Source organism: Dryobates pubescens, chromosome 10 (assembly GCF_014839835.1).
Source record: "Dryobates pubescens isolate bDryPub1 chromosome 10, bDryPub1.pri, whole genome shotgun sequence".
Taxonomy (NCBI): Eukaryota; Metazoa; Chordata; class Aves; order Piciformes; family Picidae; genus Dryobates; species Dryobates pubescens.
The window spans coordinates 8,849,376-8,870,601 of record NC_071621.1 but is presented as its reverse complement, the minus strand read 5'-3'; the positions used below and the strand labels follow the sequence as shown (position 1 = coordinate 8,870,601).

At 42.6% G+C, this 21,226-nt stretch overlaps 1 pseudogene; it reads right to left on the bottom strand.

Annotated features, from left to right (window-relative positions):
* Window positions 1-242: 242 nt before the first annotated feature.
* Window positions 243-20,195, bottom strand: LOC128897478 (uncharacterized; annotated as a pseudogene).
* Between the last annotated feature and the right edge of the window lie 1,031 nt (window positions 20,196-21,226).

Genomic DNA, 21,226 nt, shown 5'->3' with positions numbered 1-21,226 from the left:
TGAACTTTGTCACTACCACATTGGGTTACCTGTTCTACTGTGGTGTGTAACTTTCATGCTATACAGTCCTGAACCAACTTTCGATACAGGGCTTCCGTTCCCCAATGAGTCCTTGCATGTTCCATCTGAACAAAAGCCAAATAAGGCTAGCAGCTATGACTAACTTCCCATCCACTGTCCTGGCCCATTCCTTTCCTAGACTAATCCCTAAGAAGTCTTTGATTAATTTCTGATCCTCTGTGCTATACACAGGTTCTGGCTCTTTCAAATTCTGCCACCTTCCTCCCCTCCCTGGCCACCCTTTCAGCTGTTTCATCTGTGAGTCGATTGCCTCTCTCTTGTCTGGTATTCCCTTTTTGGTGTGCTTTGCAGTGCATTATAGCTACTTTACTTGGCTCTTGCACTGCTGCCAGCAGCCTCAGTATTTCTTCCACGTTTAATACCTTTTCCTTGAGATGACAACAGTCTTCTTTCTTTCCAAATGGCTCCATGGGCATATGCCACCCCAAAAGCATACTTGGAGTCAGTCCATATGTTTGCACATTTCCCTTGGGAAATCTCAAGGGCTCTGGTTAGTGCTATCATCTCTGCCTTTTGAGTGGAGGTATTACTTGGTAGGGCTTCTGCCTCGATTACCTCTTCTCCTGTAGTTACAACATCCCCAGCTTTTCTTTCTCCCTGGATCACAAAACTGCTTCCATTGGTGTACCAGTTATGGTCTGCCTTTTCCAGGGGTTCTTCCTTCAGGTCAGGTCTGCTGAAGAAGTAGCTTCAATTGTTTCCAAACAATCATGGAGAACTGGTTCTCCATCACCTCCCTGGATGAAAGAGGCTGGATTTGCAACATTAGTAACTTTGATTTCTGCATCATCCTATTCCACTCGGATGGTTTGGTATTTGAGAAATCGTGGAAACAGCCAGTGTCCCCCTCCTTGGTTTCTAGAACAGCAGAGAGGGTATGTGATACCAGGACTGTGATCTTCTGTCCCATTGTGTATTTGTGAGACTTTTGAATGTTAATTGCAACTGCTGCCACAGCCCTCAGGCATCCTGGCCACCACTTGCTCACCTCATCCAGTTGTTTAGAGAGGTATGCCACCGCTTTTCGGTAGGGTCCTAAGGTCTGTGCTAGGACTCCGAGTGCTATCCCTTGTCTTTCATGGGAATACAATAAAAAGGGTTTGGTGACCTCAGGAAGACCTAGTGCTGGTGCCCTCATCAATTCCTTCTTTAAGGTATGGAAAGCTTGTTCAGCTTCTCCACTCCATTGTAAGTCCTTATCAATCTCTTTAGAGGGGATTAACAATCAGGCCTTAATTATTATTAATTCACAACCAGCACCACCCTCCTGTTCCCAAAAAGATTCAGAGTGCCTTTACTGTGTTTGGAACATATGGCCTCCTTTCTTTCAGGGCCTAGTCCTGCAGTCAATTCATATTCCAAGTAGATTACTTCTGCTGCTGTACCTGCTGTACCTTCTGTGGGGAAACTCAATACCCATTAAGTCCCAGAAAATTCAGCATACTCAGAGTCCATCTTTCACATTCTGATCTGGTCTGGGTGGCCAGCAGGATGTCATCTACACACTGTAGCAGAACTCCATTGCCTTCTGGCTTGTCCCACTTCTCTAATTCTTTTGCAAGCTGGTTTCCAAAGATATTGGGGCTGTTCTTAAATCCTTGGGGCAAGACTGTCCAAGTTAATTGACATTTTCGGTTAGTTTCTGGGTTCTCCCATTCAAAGGCAAACAGTGGCTGGCTCTCAGAGTCCAGATGTAAGCAGTAAAAGGCATCCTTTAGATCCAAGATGGTAAACTGTTCTAATTCTGTTCTTAATTGGATCAAGAGGGTATATGGGTTTGCCACCACCGGATTAATATATTTTGTTATTCTGTTTATGGCCCTTAGGTCCTGCACTAATCAATAACCCCAGCTGTTGTTTTTTTCACAGGTAAAATTGAGGTATTACAAGCTGATTCACACTCCGTTAGCAGCCCATACTTTAGGCATTTTTCTACAATAGGCAAAACTCCTTCCCTATTCTTGGGAATATCTTGGGATATTGTTTTAACCTAACTGGTTGAGCTCTGGGCTTAAGGTCTATAATCACAGGTAGGGCATTTTTAGCTCTTCCAGGCTGCTCAGTGTCCCAAACCCAAGGATATACTTGATCTTTTATGCTTTCCCTTATTTTGTTTTTTCTCTTGTTGAGGGTTCATTAATGCAAGACTTAAGACCTGAATTCAATGTTTCTCACTTATTCTAATGGAACAGGTCATCTTCAGTTCAATCACACAGCATTACAGGATGGCCAAGGGATCAGGCCCAGCCAAGCATGGATTTAGGAAGGGCAGGTCCTGACTCTCCAACCTGATCTCCTTCTATGATCAGGTGACCCACCTGGTGGACGTGGGGAGGCTGTGGATGTAGTCTACCTGGACTTCAGCAAGGCCTTTGACACTGTCCCCCACAGCAGACTCCTGGCCAAGCCATCAGCCCATGGCCTGGATGGGAGCACACTGTGCTGGGTTAGGAACTGGCTGGAGGGCCAAGCCCAGACAGTGGTAGTGAATGGTGCCACATCCAGCTGGCAGCCAGTCACTAGTGGAGTCCCCCAGGGAACAGTGCTGGGCCCCATGCTCTTTAACATCTTTATTGATGATCTGGATGAGGGCATTGAGTCCATCATCAGTAAATTTGCTCACGACACCAAGCTGGGGGCAGGAGTTGATCTGCTGGAGGGTAGAGAGGCTTTGCAGAGGGACCTCAGCAGGCTGGACAGATGGGCAGAGTCCAATGGCATGAGATTGAACACATCCAAGTGCCAGGTTCTGCACATTGGCCACAACAACCCCATGCAGTGCTACAGGCTGGGGTCAGAGTGGCTGGAGAGCAGCCAAGCAAAGAGGGACCTGGGGTGCTGGTTGATGGTAGGCTGAACATGAGCCTGCAGTGTGCCCAGGCAGCCAGGAGAGCCAATGGCATCCTGGCCTGCATCAGGAACAGTGTGGCCAGCAGGAGCAGGGAGGTCATTCTGCCCCTGTACACTGCACTGGTTAGGCCGCACCTCGAGTACTGTGTCCAGTTCTGGGCTCCTCAGTTTAGGAAGGAGGTTGACTTGCTGGAACGAGTCCAGAGAAGGGCAACAAAGTTGGTGAGGGGTTTGGAATACAAGCCCTACGAGGAGAGGCTGAGGGAGCTGGGGTTGCTTAGCCTGGAGAAGAGGAGACTCAGAGGTGACCTTATTGCTCTCTACAACTACCTGAAGGGAGGTTGTAGACAGGCGGATCTTGGTCTCTTCTCCCAGGTACCCAGCACCAGAACAAGAGGACACAGTCTCAGGCTGCACCAGGGGAGGTTTAGGCTGGAAGTTAGGAGGAAGTTCTACACAGAAAGAGTGATTGCCCATTGGAATGGACTGCCCCGGGAGGTGGTGGAGTCACCATCATTGAAGGTGTTCAGGAGGCAACTTGATAGGGTGCTTTGTCCCATGGTTTAGTTGATTAGGTGGTGTTGGATGATAGGTTGGACACAATGATCTTGAAGGTCTCTTCCAACCTGGTCTATTCTATTCTATTCTATTCTATTCTATTCTATTCTATTCTATTCTATTCTATTCTATTCCAAATTCTACCTTCCCCTTATTAAATTTCAGCTCCCAGTGCTTCTAACAAATCCCTTCCTAGCAATGACTTGGGGCATTTGGCATATATAAAAACTTATGTAAGCCCCAGGTTTTACCATATTTATATTTAACAGGTTTAAAAAAATACACCTTCTCAGTTTGAACTGCAGCCCCTACTACAGACACATAACTCTCATCCAAGGGTAACAGTGCTTGTATTAAGACTGTGAAGGTCGCTCCCGTGTCAACTAGGCATTCCAGTTTATTTTCTTTTTCCTCTAGCTTCATTATAACTAGAGGTTCTGCTAGGGTATTTATAGTCTCCTCTGGTCCTCCCTAATCATCCTCTTCCAGTTGTGTCTGTATCCTATTTTTTCTTTTTCCTTTCTGGACATTCTCTTCTCCAGTGTCCCTCCTTTTTACAAATCACACGCTGATCCTTTCCCAGCCGTGACCTATTAGGCCCTTTAGTCTCCCTACTTTCCCACAACTCTGTTACCAACATCCTCTAAACACACTACCAGCATTCTCCTTTCCATACTCCCCCTCTGTCTCTTCTACAGTATACTAACTAACATTCCCACATGAACTCTGTCTCTCAAAACTTTCACAAACACTTTACTCTGTTTGTTTCCAGTGTTCTAAAATAAAACCTAAGAAACACTTTTTCAAGATTTGCCCTTGAAATTAACCTGTCCCAAATCCAACCATTAACCAATATGGCAGAAAATAAATTGCCTTGTGTTCCAGCTTAGCCTCAGATGTCAGAGGGGCTGGGCTTAGATTCTGAGTGTTGTCCAATTCCATATAGTTATAACTTTAACTTTTAATTAATACGCTCAGACAATAATCATTTTCCAATAAACAAAATATCAAAGACCCAGATTCTCAGAACCAAAGAGGGGCCTCCAACGCTAGAACAAAAAGAATGCCTTTCTTCATACAACTGAAACAACATCTTCTTTTTCCACATCAATTTACATTTCAAACAAAATTAAATTTTGGTACCTCTTTAGACTCTCCAATTTATCAGCTTTACCAGAATTTCATTTCATGTCCTTTCTGTTCTGCCAAAACTACTGAACACATAACTTTTCAAAGCCACAAAGCCTTTCAGGCTAGAGTGCCTGAGCAAAAACCTTTGCCTAATTAACTGCAAAGTTTACACCCCCTTCCTCACAAGACAGCTCTTACCCACCCCATTAAGAACTGTCACACTTAGCACACAACTGACATTGTTATTACTACCATAAATTAGCACCCCCACAATCCTGGTGTAAAGGCTTTTAATAAACTCCCGTGATTTGTGGTGAGTTTTGTTTGGCAATCCCCCTCCTCTGTTGCTCACTCCCTCCTGCCGCCAGCAAGCGCTCCTGGAGGGCCTGCAATTGCCTCATTTATATACAACCAAGTGGAGTATGTCTTGGGATCTCACTACTTTGTCTCCCCCCATTTCACAATACAACACAGTACTGCCTTTTTACAAAACACAGAGCACACAACAAATACAATTACAGCAATAATGACTGGTCCTTTATACAAAATTATTGGCCACTCTCCTATTCACAATTTTCACTTCCATTTTCTTTCACTCGCATACACACTCGGCCACACATTCAAAACATTGTTCTAATACTTTAAGGTCTTTAGGAACCACCCTAGCACCACCCAAACTTAAAATATAAGCAATGCTTATAGTTACCTTCGGGACCCCCCTGGTTCCGACCCAAGAACTCTTTTACCTAGGGGTGCAATAAATGCCTCTCTGCTGCGTAGGGCATCCCCTCGTGGCTTACGAAGTTACCCCTTATATAAAAGCAATGCCTTCTCTTCGCCAGCAGTCTTGTCTGTCCCTGTGGTGATCTCATGAGTAGGGGAGCTCTCTTTAAGAATATCTCGGGAGCACCCTGAGAGCTCCCATTCCTCAATAGGTCCCACAGCTGCACAGAGTTCTCCTGCCTGGCTCGCCAAAATTGATTCAGAGAAAGGCAAAAAACTCAGTAAGTTTCACATATTTTGCTTTTATAGCAGCGCTGGACTCAGGGGGGATACTTCCCAAAGACCCTTGTGTCTTCAGGAGGTTCAGTACAGGCTTATATGCAAAAAGTTATCTATCTAAAATGACAGAGGTATGTTAATATTTCACAGAAAGTCCAGGTGCTTCCTATCTATACAAAGGTTATCTATCTAAGAATAACAGAAGTATCTTACAGAAAGCCCTGGTGCCTCTTGTTTATGCAAAGGTTACCTATCTAATCCTGTCCTCCTTAAGGTCCATCCACTCCCCCTCCTTAATTCCAAGTAACAATGACAAGAGGAGTTTCTTGTCAACTCTTTGTTAAACTCGATAAGAATTTTTAAATAATTTTCTGCTCATCATGTCCAAGGATTTTCTACTTATCAGCATGGCCCATGTTGTTGTTCTGCTTTTCAATTGCTCTACTTGCCTCATTCCCTGGAGGTCATAACAAAACATTTCTGAGATAGTGGTAAACCAATAAATTCTCAATGCAATTTGAGCACTGCCTTGAAGGAAGATTTTTCTCAAAACCCAGCATTCAAACATCCCTATGAAGGCTATTGTGTCTGCAGCCAAGATCCAGGGGTTCCTGGGTGAAGCTGACACTTCACCTGTGTCCTTGCTCTTTACCAGAAATTACTGGTGAAGAACTGCAAGATTCAGCATATCCCAGCTTCTCAGCTGCCAAGTGCCCCGGTGCAGACATGGCTAATTAGTCTGCACCTTGCCTCCTCCCATCATACTGTGGTCTATACACCAAGCCCAGATGGGGCAAAATGGCTGGGAAAGCTACAGCAGCTCAAGCAGGAATGTGAGCATCCCCAGCATGTAGGAGTGGGGCATCAGAAATACGCAGTTAGTAAATTAGTCAACACCTTGAGTTAAACTGTTGAACATGAAAAGGATTTTTTTCCACTGAGAAAATGCATACATATTCAGAGGAATAATTAATATCTTAGAGGGCAACAAGAACTAAAACTGCATTCCAGTGAAAGAAATAATGGCTAGGGGCTGATGTGGAATTATCATCTTTAACAGCTCTTAAACAGTGACAGTACTTTCTGTCTTGTAGAAGAGGAAAGGTAAAACGTAAGTCCCAGTCACATTAAATTGCTGGGAATGAAATGCATAAATATGCAGCTTTAATGAAAAGAAAAAGCAGAAGTGGATACAGTTAGAAAAACACTTTTGTATTTTGCACAGACTAGAGGGTGTAGATGCAATATGAAGTTAAATCTCACAGGAATCCGGCATTGGCCTTGACTGCGCTAAAGCTGCTGTCAGACCTGCAGAGCAGGCAGTGGCTTAACTTATTTTTAAGGCATGGAAATCCAAAATAGAATGAAATCAAACAAAACCAGAAAAGCAACAGAACCAATTCCTGCACATTCCTCCTGTCCTCTCACTCAATTGCACTCATTCTGGTAAAATCTGAAGTAGCATATTTACTCTCTGATGTGTTAGTGGGGAAACTAGTTGTAGCTCAAGAGTGGAGAGAGAGAGAAACGAGCAAGGCTTGGCTTAGATAAACCAGCAACCCGTGAGCCCTACCAGCAGCAGTGGTTTAGCAGTTTTGTTTTTAAAGAATCTTTGCTCTGAAGGGAACAATGGCTCCAGGTAGTCTGGAGTACTTAGAAGAGCCACAACGTTTTTTTCTTCTCTACAAACAGTCAGAAAGCAAAAAATGAACCTGGAAGGCAAAGCAAATACCGACCTTTATCCTGTTCTCACTGTGATGGGAGGCGTTGATGTGGGCAGCATCATGAAGTACTGACTTGGCACACAGAGTAAGTGTCTGAGCTGGTGGAGATCCCTCTGTTGGGAACACAGGAACTACTTTATTCCTCAAATTGTGCAGAAAAGAATAAAAATAATATAACATTATTTGGTTTTATGTCTGCAAAGTTATTAAAAATTCATGAGCCCATTCTCCAAGAAATTCATCAGGCATGAACTAAATGAACTGAAAAGTGTGTTTTACATTGCACATGTGTATCTGGAGGGATATTAGAAAATGGTCATAACTTGTGAACTAAAACTAACTTTGGTGTGACCAGCATATGACAATGATGCATCCATTTCCTTTGAAGTATATGTAAATATACAGTAAATAGAAGAATCTTTTGAAGAGCTATTTTAGTGTCTTCTGAGGGATATTGTCAATAAAGGTCAGGTTTAGCTGACCTATTGCTTCACAGGTTGGGTAAAACCCACAGACCACACTAGGGATTTGAGAACAGGAGAAGAGGTATGCTTTTTTTATTGTTTTTCATCCATGGTCTGCAAAAACACACAAATATGAAATGGAGCCAGATGATTACTGACACCAAAGGATGTCCACATTTTCACTCCAGAGACTGGGATCTACTGAAGGATTTTGTATCTTGCTATAGTTATATACATTTATTTGCCAGAAACATGATAAGATATTAATATTATTTATTAAATATCAAAATTGCTTTCCCGAGCCAATTTTATTCAGGTTAATTTGCCTGGTCAATGACAGGTTGCTTGCACATGGTAGAAGGTTATATAAACAGTAGAGTAACAGTCTAGAACAATCAGAACTTGGAGTACAGAGGAACAAACTGGAATTTCCCTGTGCACGTGAAACCAAATAGCACTACTGCCTCGGGTGGCGTAGATGAACCACCATCGAGTTCACAATGGAGCTAAGAGCTAACAAGCTATAAACCTCAGAAATGACCAGGTAAAACAGCGTAATTTACTCACGGACCACTGAGCTGCTAACTACCACAACCTTTGCTGAACGAAGAGATGTTTGAGTTCATAGTTACAGTCCAAAGGGCAGTATCCACAAATTTAGAGGAAATGAGAGAGCACACTGCTGCAGTGGAGGCCCAACTCGAGCACAATGCCACTAAAACAAAAGAAGCTAATCGCCCTGAAGATAGGAGCAAGTAGGGTGCTTGTCGCCGCCTTGAATCCCGTTAAGGAACAGAGGAGAGAGGTGAGAGAGTTACGAGCATGCAAGCTATGAGTGTAACGAGTGAGCCAAAAGGTAAAGGAGGTCATCCCCTATCAATTCCCTCTTCAAAAACTGAATGGCCCAATGGCATATTAGCCATTCAAATCCCACCAATCAATTCAAAAAGGCCTTCTCTCATGGCATCTGACACATGTGGTTGCCTCTTCTGAAATGTGAGGCTCCCCTCCAGGCAGCCTTAATGGCACCTGCCTATTAGGCTCCTCAACCTCAATCCGGACCCTGTAACAGAGAGGGAAGAGAAAGGGGCAGTGGCTCAAAAAAGATTTAGTTGCCTTGTTAATGCCTCATCCAGGACATATCTCTGAATTGAAAATGCTTCAGTAAGAACAAAGCAGCACAATAACGTTTTGTACAGAAACCAGAGAATTTGCAGCACATGCAAAGGTGCTTTCCATAAGGAATTATACTATGGCCATTTAGCAAAGTTAAAATTTGAGACTATTAAAACACATAGAGGCAGACCCTGAAATACATCAAATTTGCCCCATTTCAAATTATATTTAAATTTGAAGAAGACATAATGAGACCTAATATTTTGCTGCCAAAATTAAAAACAGTGTCAAGTGCTACTAAAATAGTTGGAAAACTGTGTATCTTACTAAGTTACACCTTCTCTGATAAATTTTGGTCAGTGAAAAATATTATGAGAATAAAATAGCAAAAATGTCAAACTACATAAAAGTCTGAGATTCATACTTTTGAAAATAAATATAGGAGCACAAATTATTTTGAAAATTAATAAGTACTGAGATGCTACTTATCAAATTCACTTATTTCAGTGAAAACATTTTCTCTAGTAATTTAATTAGTTTGCTGTTTGTGATTTACCTATGACATACTAATTGTGAACTTGTTTGAAATTGATTGGTCCTTTGTAGACTTTTCGTTTTTATTTGTATTTTATGCATGAACTCTTCAGATTTGTTCTAGTTATGTCCTTGTCATTTACAGTAAAGGATTTCAGGTATTTTGCATACATTTTGCTTAACTTTTTTTTTGTTTTCAATTCTACACTAATAGCCTCCTTTTATTAATTTTCTTAATACACTGAAGAATCTGCCTAACGGATGATTTACTAATCTTAAAGGTCATCCTATTCCAACCTTCCTCATCTTCTGAAAAATAGTCTTAAGGCTTGACTTCACATAGAGGAAACTGGAATTTTGGAGCAGTTGTGGCTGACTCTTCTTCACTTGGAACTCACGTTTCTGAAATATTTTAATCTCTTTGTTCCCAAGTATCAGGATGAGAAGTTGTCCGTCTGAGAGTTGGCATGCATCTTCTCAAGAAAAAGAGCAAAACATTTCTGTGAATAGTTGTGTAGACACTGGTAGTCCAGAATGGGAGCACTCTGTATTGAAATTACCTGTGGTCATAGAAAAAAATTAGAAGAATCTTTAAATTGAGTGCTGATTACCAGGGCTATTTCCTTGGAGTATTCATTTTTAAATAATTACTTGTATGGTTAAGAAGGTCTTGAGGGCAGTGTTGTAATATCAGAGTCCAGCATTTCCACCAGGAAAGTCCATCTCTTTGTAACATAACAGTGGTTTGAAATCTGCATCACTTTGTTTCTTCCTGCAAAGTACCTCTGCTTTTTCTCCCACAGAACTCATTTTATTGTTCACATAAGTCACAGACTGACCCTTGGATACATCATCCCCCCTCAATCAGACTTTCAATGATCATGTTTATTTAATTTAATTTATTCTGAGACATAATTAGAGTGCACCATCCAAGGTATACAGATTGGTACTATTTCCTTCAGATCTGATGGAAGACTTTATATTCCTTCAGGCCCTAGATCAGACATATCTAGGGAGAAAATGTTAGGTAGACTGGCAGAAGAGGTTGCAGGCATCTATCCTTGTTGCATGAAAAATAATAGCTGCGTTATGTCCTGCAGTAGAACTTGTGGAATAAGTGAGCAGAGTGGGGGGAAAGCTAGAATTTATTTCCTGCCTATTCCTTAAATATTAGGCAAAAAAAAAATAAATCCCAAGATATGCATGTTTCTCCTTCCAGATACCCATCCCAATAATCAATAAATTCTACAGCTGCAGATGGGAGAAAGATTTATGACACAGTGCAGTATCAGTTACACTGCTTTGTTGAAATATTGATGCAATATATTATTGAAGCAATATCATGCAGTGATACAGAATATGGTTTTAACCAGCAGCACTATTATGCAACAGCCCTGCCTACCTCTTTTTCTTCCTTTTTTTTCTCTCTCTCTTTTTTTTTTTTTTTTTTTTTTTTGTGTCTGCCAGGTGAAAACAGTGAAGATGCTGCTGCTATGGCATTGCTGATCTTCTCAAAAAGAAAAGATTCTCATTTCTTTCAGAGATGTGCTTGCTTGGACCAGCTGCCACCTTCGTCTGGTGCATAGAAGGTGTTGGATGCTATCCCTGCTGAAGGCAAGTGAATGTTGCTTCACAGCTGGATGGACCAGGTGGCATTTGCAGCCTGGTGAGTGGAGGATTGTCGGTGCCTTTGAAACAGAAAAATCTGCCTGACCCATTCTGCCGTATTGCCATCCTGGGCTGTCTTTACTCACGTCTTCCTTTCCCCGTCAATGAAGAGCAATGTTTGTTTACAAGTGGTTTTGCTTTACCGCATTCCCAGGGATCTAAAAGCATTGCAGCCACCAGAGTATTTCAAGCAAAAAGACTACATTAAGAAAGCCTTCTAGGGAAGTCAGTGTACCACAGTGTTGAAATTAGACAACATATTGTACAACACAGCCTCAGATATTCAGATGAACATTTTACCTTGAGGTCCCATAGGCACATCCAGGTTTGAGCAGTAAAGAGTACAAACAGCTGCAATCCTGTGGAGCCAGTGGGCACACTACTGTCACCAGCTATTGAAGTGTAAGCCAGTGACTTCAGTGCACCTTGAGGAAAAAGTCTGCTACCCAAAAAAAAAAGATTTATTATGAGGGATTAGAGTAGTGGTGGGGGAAGGAGCAAGATCTGGCTGCAGAGGGTCACAAGGAGATTTTCAAGGGAGATTCAAGTGTTCAGGTATTTGTGTTTGATTTATTATTTTTTTTTTATAACTTTTTTTGGGGAGAAAATAGCAATGAGTTATGAACCATAACTGTTCAAAATTTGACACAAAGCCAAAACCCCAACAAATAACTAGACTACTCATACATCTAAGTCCTCAGTATGGGATACAGTGATTGCTTTGGAGCAGATGGAGAACTGAGAAGACACTCAAAGGGAGTACCTAGCATACTTTCTAGGAACTGGACAATCAAACTTCTTTGGGCTATGTACTAGTAGTTTGTTAGGAAGTCTTACTGGATGCCACTAATGACATTGATGAATTATCATAAGGCCTATCATACAAAAGAAGCAGCAAAGAAGGAGCATCTGTTAGAAACCTTATTTCTTCAGTAAAACATAAGGACAAAAATCAAAACTGTGGTCTACAAAGGGGCACATTCACGCTGCTTACTATGTGTGCTTGTGAAGTACTGCACCGACTCTTGCTCCCAGTATTGTGAAGGTGATACAAAAATTAACATAGTTCTAAGCTTCAGGATCTCCATGCCAAAGAAAAAGAGCAAGTATTCAGTCCTTAGTTTTGATAAACTGAAAATCGATCAAGGAACTGAATGCTTCTGTAATGGGTGCTAAAAGGATCCTTAGTAGCCTAGATTGATATGGAAGCACAGAAAACAGAGCAAAAGAAATAAATTAGATATTATTAAACACCTACATTTCCTTCAGTCAAAAGTGGTCTGGCATCCAGTTACCACACAGGGTACTTAAAGTACCACGCACTTTCTGGAAATTTTCAGTCTAGCTGAGAAATTCTGGTGCAGATGTCACTATTTTTGTCTATTTCTGGCTGTGTTGCTGTGCAATTAAACCAGAAGTCTTTTTTTTTTTTTTTCTTCATCTGAAGGATAGGGTAGCAATAAATGAAGACAACTGTACAGTGCATACTTCTATGAGGATGTTAGCATTTGCAAAACATTTCCTTACTGGAGTCCCAAAATAAAATTTGATGTTAGTTATCTTCTCTAATGAGACAAAGCTTAACAGCAAGAAACTGATTTGTGGTTGAAATTTCATCTTATCTGAAAAGTACTGGAATCTGGCATGTAATAATATATATCCTTTTCAGTACATCTTGATAAAAGTTTCATGTTGATTAGTTACTTGGGCAACTCGCCAGTGTTCTCTGCTAACTGTAGAAGACAGCATTTATTTTGTAATAGATTTTGGAAAAAACCTCCAACTACATTAAAAGGTGTTAAATGAGAGGAGGTCTGATTTGTGTTTTAAAAGAAAAGAAAGAGAAAGCACTACTGAGGCTTCAACTTCAGAAGATATGCATCTTCCAATACATTTTACTTTCATTTCTTCAGATTTCCAAACCAGAGAACAGGAGAATTTATCACTTCTGTGATTACTTCCATTCTGAGGAATAGCCTTTGGTATTAGAGCATGGAAAAGAAACTTTGTTGCTAATGTGTGCTGAAAGCAATTTTTAACCAGCCAAGAAATCATTGAAAGGTGTTTTGTGTTTGGGTTTTTTTGTTCGTTTCCTTGTGGGTTGGGGGTTTTTTGTGTTTGGTTTTTTTGGTGGGGGTGTGTGTTTTTGTTTGTTTGTTTGTTTTAACACAATAAAACCACTGAAGGTACTGCTTGTTTTGCTTTTTGCTTGTTGTGTATTATAGCTCTCTAGAACTCTGTGTACTGTGATTTCTTTTTCCACAGCAGATTCCATCTGAGCAAATGCAGTTATTCAGCTACTAGAATTAAATGTTCTTCTTTGTTCACTGGAGACTTTTCCTGGAGTCTTTGCTTCCTTTGAGCAAAAACTTGAAGATCAGACTCTAATAGCAGGGCTACCCAGATAAACATTGATACAGAGAAATATACTCAGTTCCTTCAGTAAGTGATACACTGGAGTGTGATGGTAAAGAGCAGCATCTTCTGCTGGGAAGGCAGAATGCTTCTCACCAAGGATGATTTTTGCTTTTGCGATGGCTGCTTCCACCAAAGTAATCAGCTGAAAGAACCATAAGACAACCCTGATTATATCTCAGTCATTGACAAACATAAGAGCTCGTATGTACTATTAAGTACCTTGTCATGCATTGCAGCATGCACTGAAAATACTGTGATAGATGCAGCTGCTGCTGTATATGAACCATCCAGAAAACAGAAGAGGCAGGCACTGTACCTTCAAAAATACAGAACTTCCCAGGTCTATTTCATGAGCATGTTACTTTCCAGATGAGAAGCAGCATAGTTCTTACAACACTGTTCATTATTCTTCCCTTCATGAACATTTTCACCTTGTTTTTCCCCTATCTTAAGAAGGATAATCTAGCTCAATAAATCCATGACAGGTGTAACTGAAAAAGACCACCTGTACACAAGTGATCTTCAGAAAGTCAGGGTTTCCATAAAGAACAAACAGTAAGGAGCAGAACTATGCAATGGGATTCCTACATGGAATGTTGCAGAAGAGGAACACTAAGCTGTGGACTACAAGAAATGACTGGATTCACAACAGTAGTCTTCAGTGACACAAATGAAGGATTTTACACTCTAGGATGAACCTCAGAAGATGACATTATCCATCCTCATCCTAAGGCAAGACCATATTTACATTGTTTCTGATTAGTATTCGTGTACACTAGGAAAATAAAAACTCCACTGCCTCCCAAGGCCACTTTTTCTACTCTATTGCCCTGATTATCATTAGATAACATTAGTAAATGTAAATCATCTTTTTCTTATGCTACAATCTCTGATTTCTCATTCTATCCAACACGTGTATATGCAGAATACTCTCCTCCTGTTTGTGCAGTCCTTCAAATATACTTAGACTGCTCCTCTAACTCTTCTCATCCTCAGGCTAAACAACTGTTTCTTCTAGTTATTCCTGCCAGTGCGGCTCTCTTGATCTATGATTATTTTGTAACTCCTTTCTAGACTTTTCCCATTTGATCTCTCCTATTCTTTAAGAATGTCTATGGAAACTGGATACCTAACTGTTAAAATATTTCCTAAAGTAGAGCAGATCAACATCAGCTTTTCCAAGCCAGGGAGCAGCAAGGACAGCTGCTCCTCAAGGGGAGGGGAGGCAGGATCTGGACCATGGCATCAGTCAAAAGCAGTGGGAGCAGAGCAGATCTGTCATCACTAATAAATGTCAGGTGACCAAAGAAGTCACAGGAATGAGGCAGGTCCTAGGTCAGGCTGGGAAGCTAAGCACACAGGTCAGGATCATCAAGGAACATGTCAAGGCACAGGCGTGGTTGCAGCAAAGTTTATTGCAATATGCACTACATCTAGTGAATCTGCTTTTTTCTGTCATTTTTTAATAGATTATGTTGGTTATCACCAGAACAGGAAGATAGAAGACTTACTCAAGCAAAACCAACATACTTTGTTCCAAGTCTGCACTAGTCTGTGCTGTTAGAGGGAAAAAAATATTAAATTGTTCCTATTTAACCTTAGAATATGAAAAGTATTTAACTTGAACTGAAAATCAAGTTCATTTATCAAGTGCAATGATTACAAATATGCCTTCAATCCATCATTCAGGAGCTCAACTCTCCCCAGCTTCAGTCCAGAACAAAACACTCATGAATCATTCAGGTTTGAAAAGACCTTTCAGACTGAGTCCAACCATTAACCCAGCACTGCCAAGTCCACCATAAACAACATTTCTAAGCACCACATCTACGTCTTCTAAATTCCTTCAGGGATGCTTCACTGAGAAGCCTGTACCAGTGAGAAGCCTGTTCCAGTGCTTTACAACCCTTTCTGTGAAGAATTGTTTCCTAATGTCCAATCTAAACCTTTTCTAGTGCAACTTGAGACTATTTCCTATTGTCCTGTTGCTTATTTCTTGGGAGAAAAGACCAGCCTCTACCTTGCTGCAGCCTTCTTTCAGGTTGTTGCAAAGAGTGTTAAGGTCTCCCCTCAGCCTCTTTTTCTCCAGACTAAACAATCCCAATTTCCTCAGACACTCCTCATAAGACTTGTGCTCTAGACTCCTCACCTGCTTTGTTGCCTTTTTTGGACACACTCCAGCACCTCAATGACTTTTTCATAGTGAGAAACCCAAAACTGAACCCAGTACTCAAGGTGTAAGTTCAACATTGACAAGTGCAGAGTTACCTGTGACTGTTTTAGGCTGTACCTTTAAGAAAGGGACAGTGCTGGAACACTCTGGATGAATATTTTGAAAACATTCAGATATTCTAAACGAATTTCATTGGTAGATAGGTAGAATGAAACTTTAAGTTTTAGTTCAGTTGGAATCTTTCTCAGTTCCACTCTGTTCTGCCTTTCCAGTCTGTCTGCTTCTGAGCAACTAGCCAGAGTTGACCTTGAATACCAGATAAGAACTAATCCTTGCATGCGCTTGGAGCCTAACAGAATTTATTCCTTAATAATTACCTTTCTCTCTCTTTCTAACCCTTTTTGGGAAAAAAGGGAGGTAGGGGGAAAGAAGGGGGTACTGGGGGGGGAACCCTCCTCTGGACAGAGGAGGGTTTTGTTCTGTATTACTTTCTTTGCTGTATATTTCTGTATATATTGTAAATACTGTTACATATTGTGTATGTACAACCTGCATTCCATATTGCTTGTGAATACAGCTCTACCCTTTGCTTCTCCAACTGAGTCAGCCGTGGTTTCTTTCTTTGTGGGGGAGGGAGAGCTCGGCCTTCTCTCACCACCACATTACCTCTCTAGTCCTACCAGCCACACTATTTCTAATACAGGCCAGGATGCTGTTTGCCTTCTTGGCCACCTAAGCACACTGTTGGCTCACATTCAGATGGCTGTCAGGTGATAATCTCAAGTCTTTCTGCCAGGCAACTTTCCAGCCACTCCTCCCCAAGCCTCAAGCATTGCCTGGGGTTGTTGTAATCCAGATGCAGGACTCGGCACTTGGCCTTGTTGAACCTCATACCATTTGCCTTAGCCCACTGATCCAGTCTGTCTAGGTTCCTCTGTAGAGCTTCCTTACCCTCAAGCGCATCAGCACTGTCACCTAATTTGGTTTCATCTGCAAAAATACAAAGGGTGCCCCAATCCACTTGTCCAGGTCATCAAATGTTATTAAAGAGAACTGACCCCAGTACTACCCTAAGGAACACCATCTGTGAGTGGCTACCAACCAGATTTATATCTATTCACCACCACTCTTTGGGCTCAGCTATACAACCAGTTTTTACCCAGCAAATAGTGTACCTCAGTCATGAGCAGTTTCCCCAGGAGGATGCTGTGGGAACCAGTATAAAAGGCTTCACTAGTTTCTACATAGACGATGTACATGGTCTTTTCCTTGCCCACTAAGCAGATCCCCTTGTCATAGAAAGAGATGGTGCTAGTCAAGCAGGACTTGCTTTTCATGCTGACTAGGCTTGAGCACCTGCTTGTCCTGTACATGCTCTGTGATGGCAACTCAAGATAATTTGTTCTATAACCTTCTCTGGCACTGAGGTCAGATTAGTAGTTCCTCAGATTCTCCTTCTGGCCATTCTTGTAGATGAACAACCAACTTGCTAACCTCCAGTCAACTGGGACTTCCCTGGTTAGGCAGGACTGCTGATAAATAAATAATATGACATGAAAAACACATTATGCGGGAGTCAGACTTTGGAGATTATGATTTTGAAAACACAAACTCATTCAGCCAAACTGATGTTCCTGTTGAACTAGTCAAGTGAATAGGATTTTTTATCTGACAGGCTTCCTCGGATTTGCACTTTTAAAGTTTGTCAGAGTCAGCTGAAAATCATACACCTTGACTATGCTTGGTCATATTTTTTTCCAGATAGACCAGCCATTCCTTGGCTGCCCTGATCTGATAAGTCCTTACTGCAATGTGGAATGTGTACACTTAACACAGCACTTCCATTTCTGTTTTAACAAATGATCTGTCCTTACAGCTGTCTGAAGGCCTCTGATATCTCCTCATCCATTCTCAGGCAATCCTCATTTATTGTCTCTTCTGATTTCTTCCTTCTAGGTCACACTTCTTGCTGTCTCCTGAAGAAGTAAATTTGTGTGATGCCAAATTTACATGGCATACAATCAGTTGGTGATCTTCAGAAGCTGCTAAGCCAACCTGAGTCTTTACTGGTGTCATTGTTTAGCCCCAGGTGGCAACTGAGACTCGCAGAGCTCCTTGCTTGCTCACTCACTCCCCATGTAGAGGAACAGTGGAGAGAAATGGAAGAGTAAAAATGAGAAGCCTCACGAGTCCAGAAAAAGACAGTTTAATAGGAAAAGCAAAAGCTATGCATGCCAACAAAGCAAACCAAGGAATTTGTTCATTACTTCCCAATGGCAGATGGGTGCTCAGCAGCCTTCAGGAAAGCAGGGCTCCATCAGGAACACAATTACTTGGAAATACAAATACCATCACTTAGAATAGAATAGAATAGAATAGAATAGAATAGAATAGAATAGAATAGAATAGAATAGAATAGACCAGGTTGGAAGAGACCTTCAAGATCATTGCGTCCAACTCATCAACCAATCCAACACCACCTAAACAACTAAACCATAGCACCCAGCACCCCATCAAGTGTCCTCCTGAACACCTTCAATGATGGCGACTCCACCACCTCCCCAGGCAGCCCATTCCAATGGGCAATCTCTCTCTCTGTATAGAACTTCTTCCTAACATCAAACCTAAACCTCCCCTGGTGCAGTCTGAGACTGTGTCCTCTTGTTCTGGTGCTGGTTGCCTGGGAGAAGAGACCAACATCTGCCTGTCTACAACCTCCCTTCAGGTAGTTGTAGAGAGTAATAAGGTCACCCCTGAGTCTCCTCTTCTCCACGCTAAGCAACCCCAGCTCCCTCAGCCTCTCCTCATAGGGCTTGTGTTCCAAATCCCCCACCAACTTCGTTGCCCTTCTCTGGACACGTTCCAGCAAGTCAACATCCTTCCTAAACTGAGGGGCCCAGAACAGGACACAGGACTCGAGGTGCAGCCTAACCAGTGCAGTGTACAGGGGCAGAATGACCTCCCTGCTCCTGCTGGCCACACTGTTCCTGATGCAGGCCAGGATGCCATTGGCCCTCTTGTCTGCCTGGGCACACTGCAGGCTCATGTTCAGCCTACCATCGACCAGCACCCCCAGGTCCCTCTCTACCTGGCTGCTCTCCAGCCACTCCGACCCCAGCCTGTAGCACTTGGATGTGTTAAATCTCATGCCGTTGGACTCTGCCCATCTGTCCAGCCTGTCGAGGTCCCTCTGCAAAGCCTCTCGACCCTCCAGCAGATCAACTCCTGCCCCCAGCTTGGTGTCGTCTGCTGCTGGTATCACCTCTGACTCTAGCTTATCACCCCCAGCCTCCTGCCTGAGTGGGCTAGTTTCAGCCTCTTCCCCCTTTGAAACTAGTTTAAAGCCCTGCCAATTCCCTTCCTAGAATCTTTTTACCTTTGGGGGACAGGCCATTCTCATATACTGTGACCTTTCCCCTTCTCTGGGACAGATGTACTCCATCTGTTGCCAGCTGACCTGGTGCAGTAGAAAGTTTTTCAAGATCAAAAAACCCCAAATTCTTTTGACCTCATCAGCCTCTAAGCCACTTGTTGACTATAGCTGCTGACCTGTTCCTTCTGGTATTCTCTCCTGCAACTAAGGGTATTGATGAAAAAATTATTTGTGCACCAGACCCCTCAACCAGATCTCCCAGGGCCCTGAAGTATTTTTTGATAGCCCTGGGAGTTCTGGTTGCAACATCATCATTCCCTAACTGCATAACTAGTAAGGGATAGTAGTCAGAGGGCTGGACCAGACTAGGCAGCCTTCTGGTAACATCTCCAACTTGGGCTCCTGGGAGACAACAAACTTCCCTATGAGATGGGTCTGGCTGACATATGAGGCCCTCTGTTCCCCTAAGGAGGGAGTCACCAATAACAATTACCCTCCTTTTTTTTTTTGAGGGAGCAGGTCCTGATGCCAGGGGAAGGCTGTTTAACCTTAGGCTGCTTTGCCTTAGGCTATTTAACCTTAGGCTGTTTAGCCTCAGGGAAAACCCCAGATGGTGTGTCCTCCGGCATCAGGATCACCTCACCCTCAATCTCCAGCGCCCCATACCTGTTTTCCAAGAGCAGTGGGAAAGATGAGGGGAGGCAAGGAGGTTTAACTTTTTGTCTTTTGTGAGGAACCTGAGTCCATTCCCCTTTGCTTTTTGGATAACCAGCCTCTGCTGGGGGAGTCTGCAGAGCCTGCTTAGTCTGGCTCATCTCTTTCCTGCTCTGGTTCATCTCTTTCCTCCTCTGGTTCATCTTTCTCCTACATTCCCTTACATCTCTAAGACTAGCAACCTCATCCTTCAGTCTGGCCACCAGGCTGAGCAGATAGTCAATCTGCTCACACCTTATACAAGAGTTGCTCCCACTACCCTGCATCTCAAGAGTCAGGCTCCAGCACTCTCTACAGCCAGATACCTGGACAGCTGCCTGCTTGTGTTCTACCTCCGTCTGGGTCGACACTGGGTTTTTTAAGGAGTTTTTGCTGCGAGTTACAACCATGTCTGTCCCTGGCCACAGCATCTACTGGACAAAAAAATTAGAAACAGTGCAGCGGCACATGAGAGCTCGAGAGAATACGAGAGAATACGCGGCAAACCCTTTTAAAATCTGCCGCTGCTGATGCAGGGATCACGAGCCTCAGGCATGTGAAAACACAGCTCCTCCAGGCCTCGCAGCGTGTGCAGGGATCTCCACGGTGCTGGCAGTTCCCGTAGCCCAGAAAGGAAAGCAGCAGATGGTCCCCGGCGGCTGCTGGTCCCGGTGCGGTCCTGAGAGGGCTTCCCGCCGAACGGAATGTCCCTCAGCTGACTATGCTGAGCATGACAGCACATGGTATGGAATATCCCTTTGGTCATTTGTGGTCAGCTCTCCCAGCTGTGCTCACTCCCAACTTCTTGGTCACTCCAGCCTATTGTCTGGCAGGGTAGTGTAAGAGGTAGAAAAGGCCTTGATACTATGTAAGTGCTGCTCAGCAATAGTTAAAATGTCCCCATGTCATCAACACTGTTTTCAGTGCAATTTCAAAACATAGCCCCATATCAGGTGATATGAAGAAAATTAAATCTATGCCAGTCTGTCTATACTTAGCCCATACCTGGGGTTAAACTATATCAGTCCTTCTATCACCCAGTCTGGTGGGTTGAAAATTCTCCCCCAATATAAAATTGCCAGACTAACTCAGATGGATGAAAATGAAGCAAACCAAGAAAAAACTACAATCTAAAATATTGAATGCAATTAATATATAGAAAATAAATAGTATTTATGTATATTTACAATTTATAAACAGCACAAGAACCCCCTGGACAAGACTGGGGGCTACCAACAGCTTCCCCTTCCCTGCTCCCTTTCCCTCTGTACAAGGGGCAAGAGAAGAAAGGAGAAAAGCAAAGAGCACTGTTTGTTAATACTTAGCCATAATGAAGCAATGCAGCCAAGGTTAGCAAAGCCAGCAGAAAGCCAGAAGCTAGTATCTGCCAGAGCAGAGGAAGCAAAAGGAAAGAAAGTTAGTTTATACACACTAACTTTAT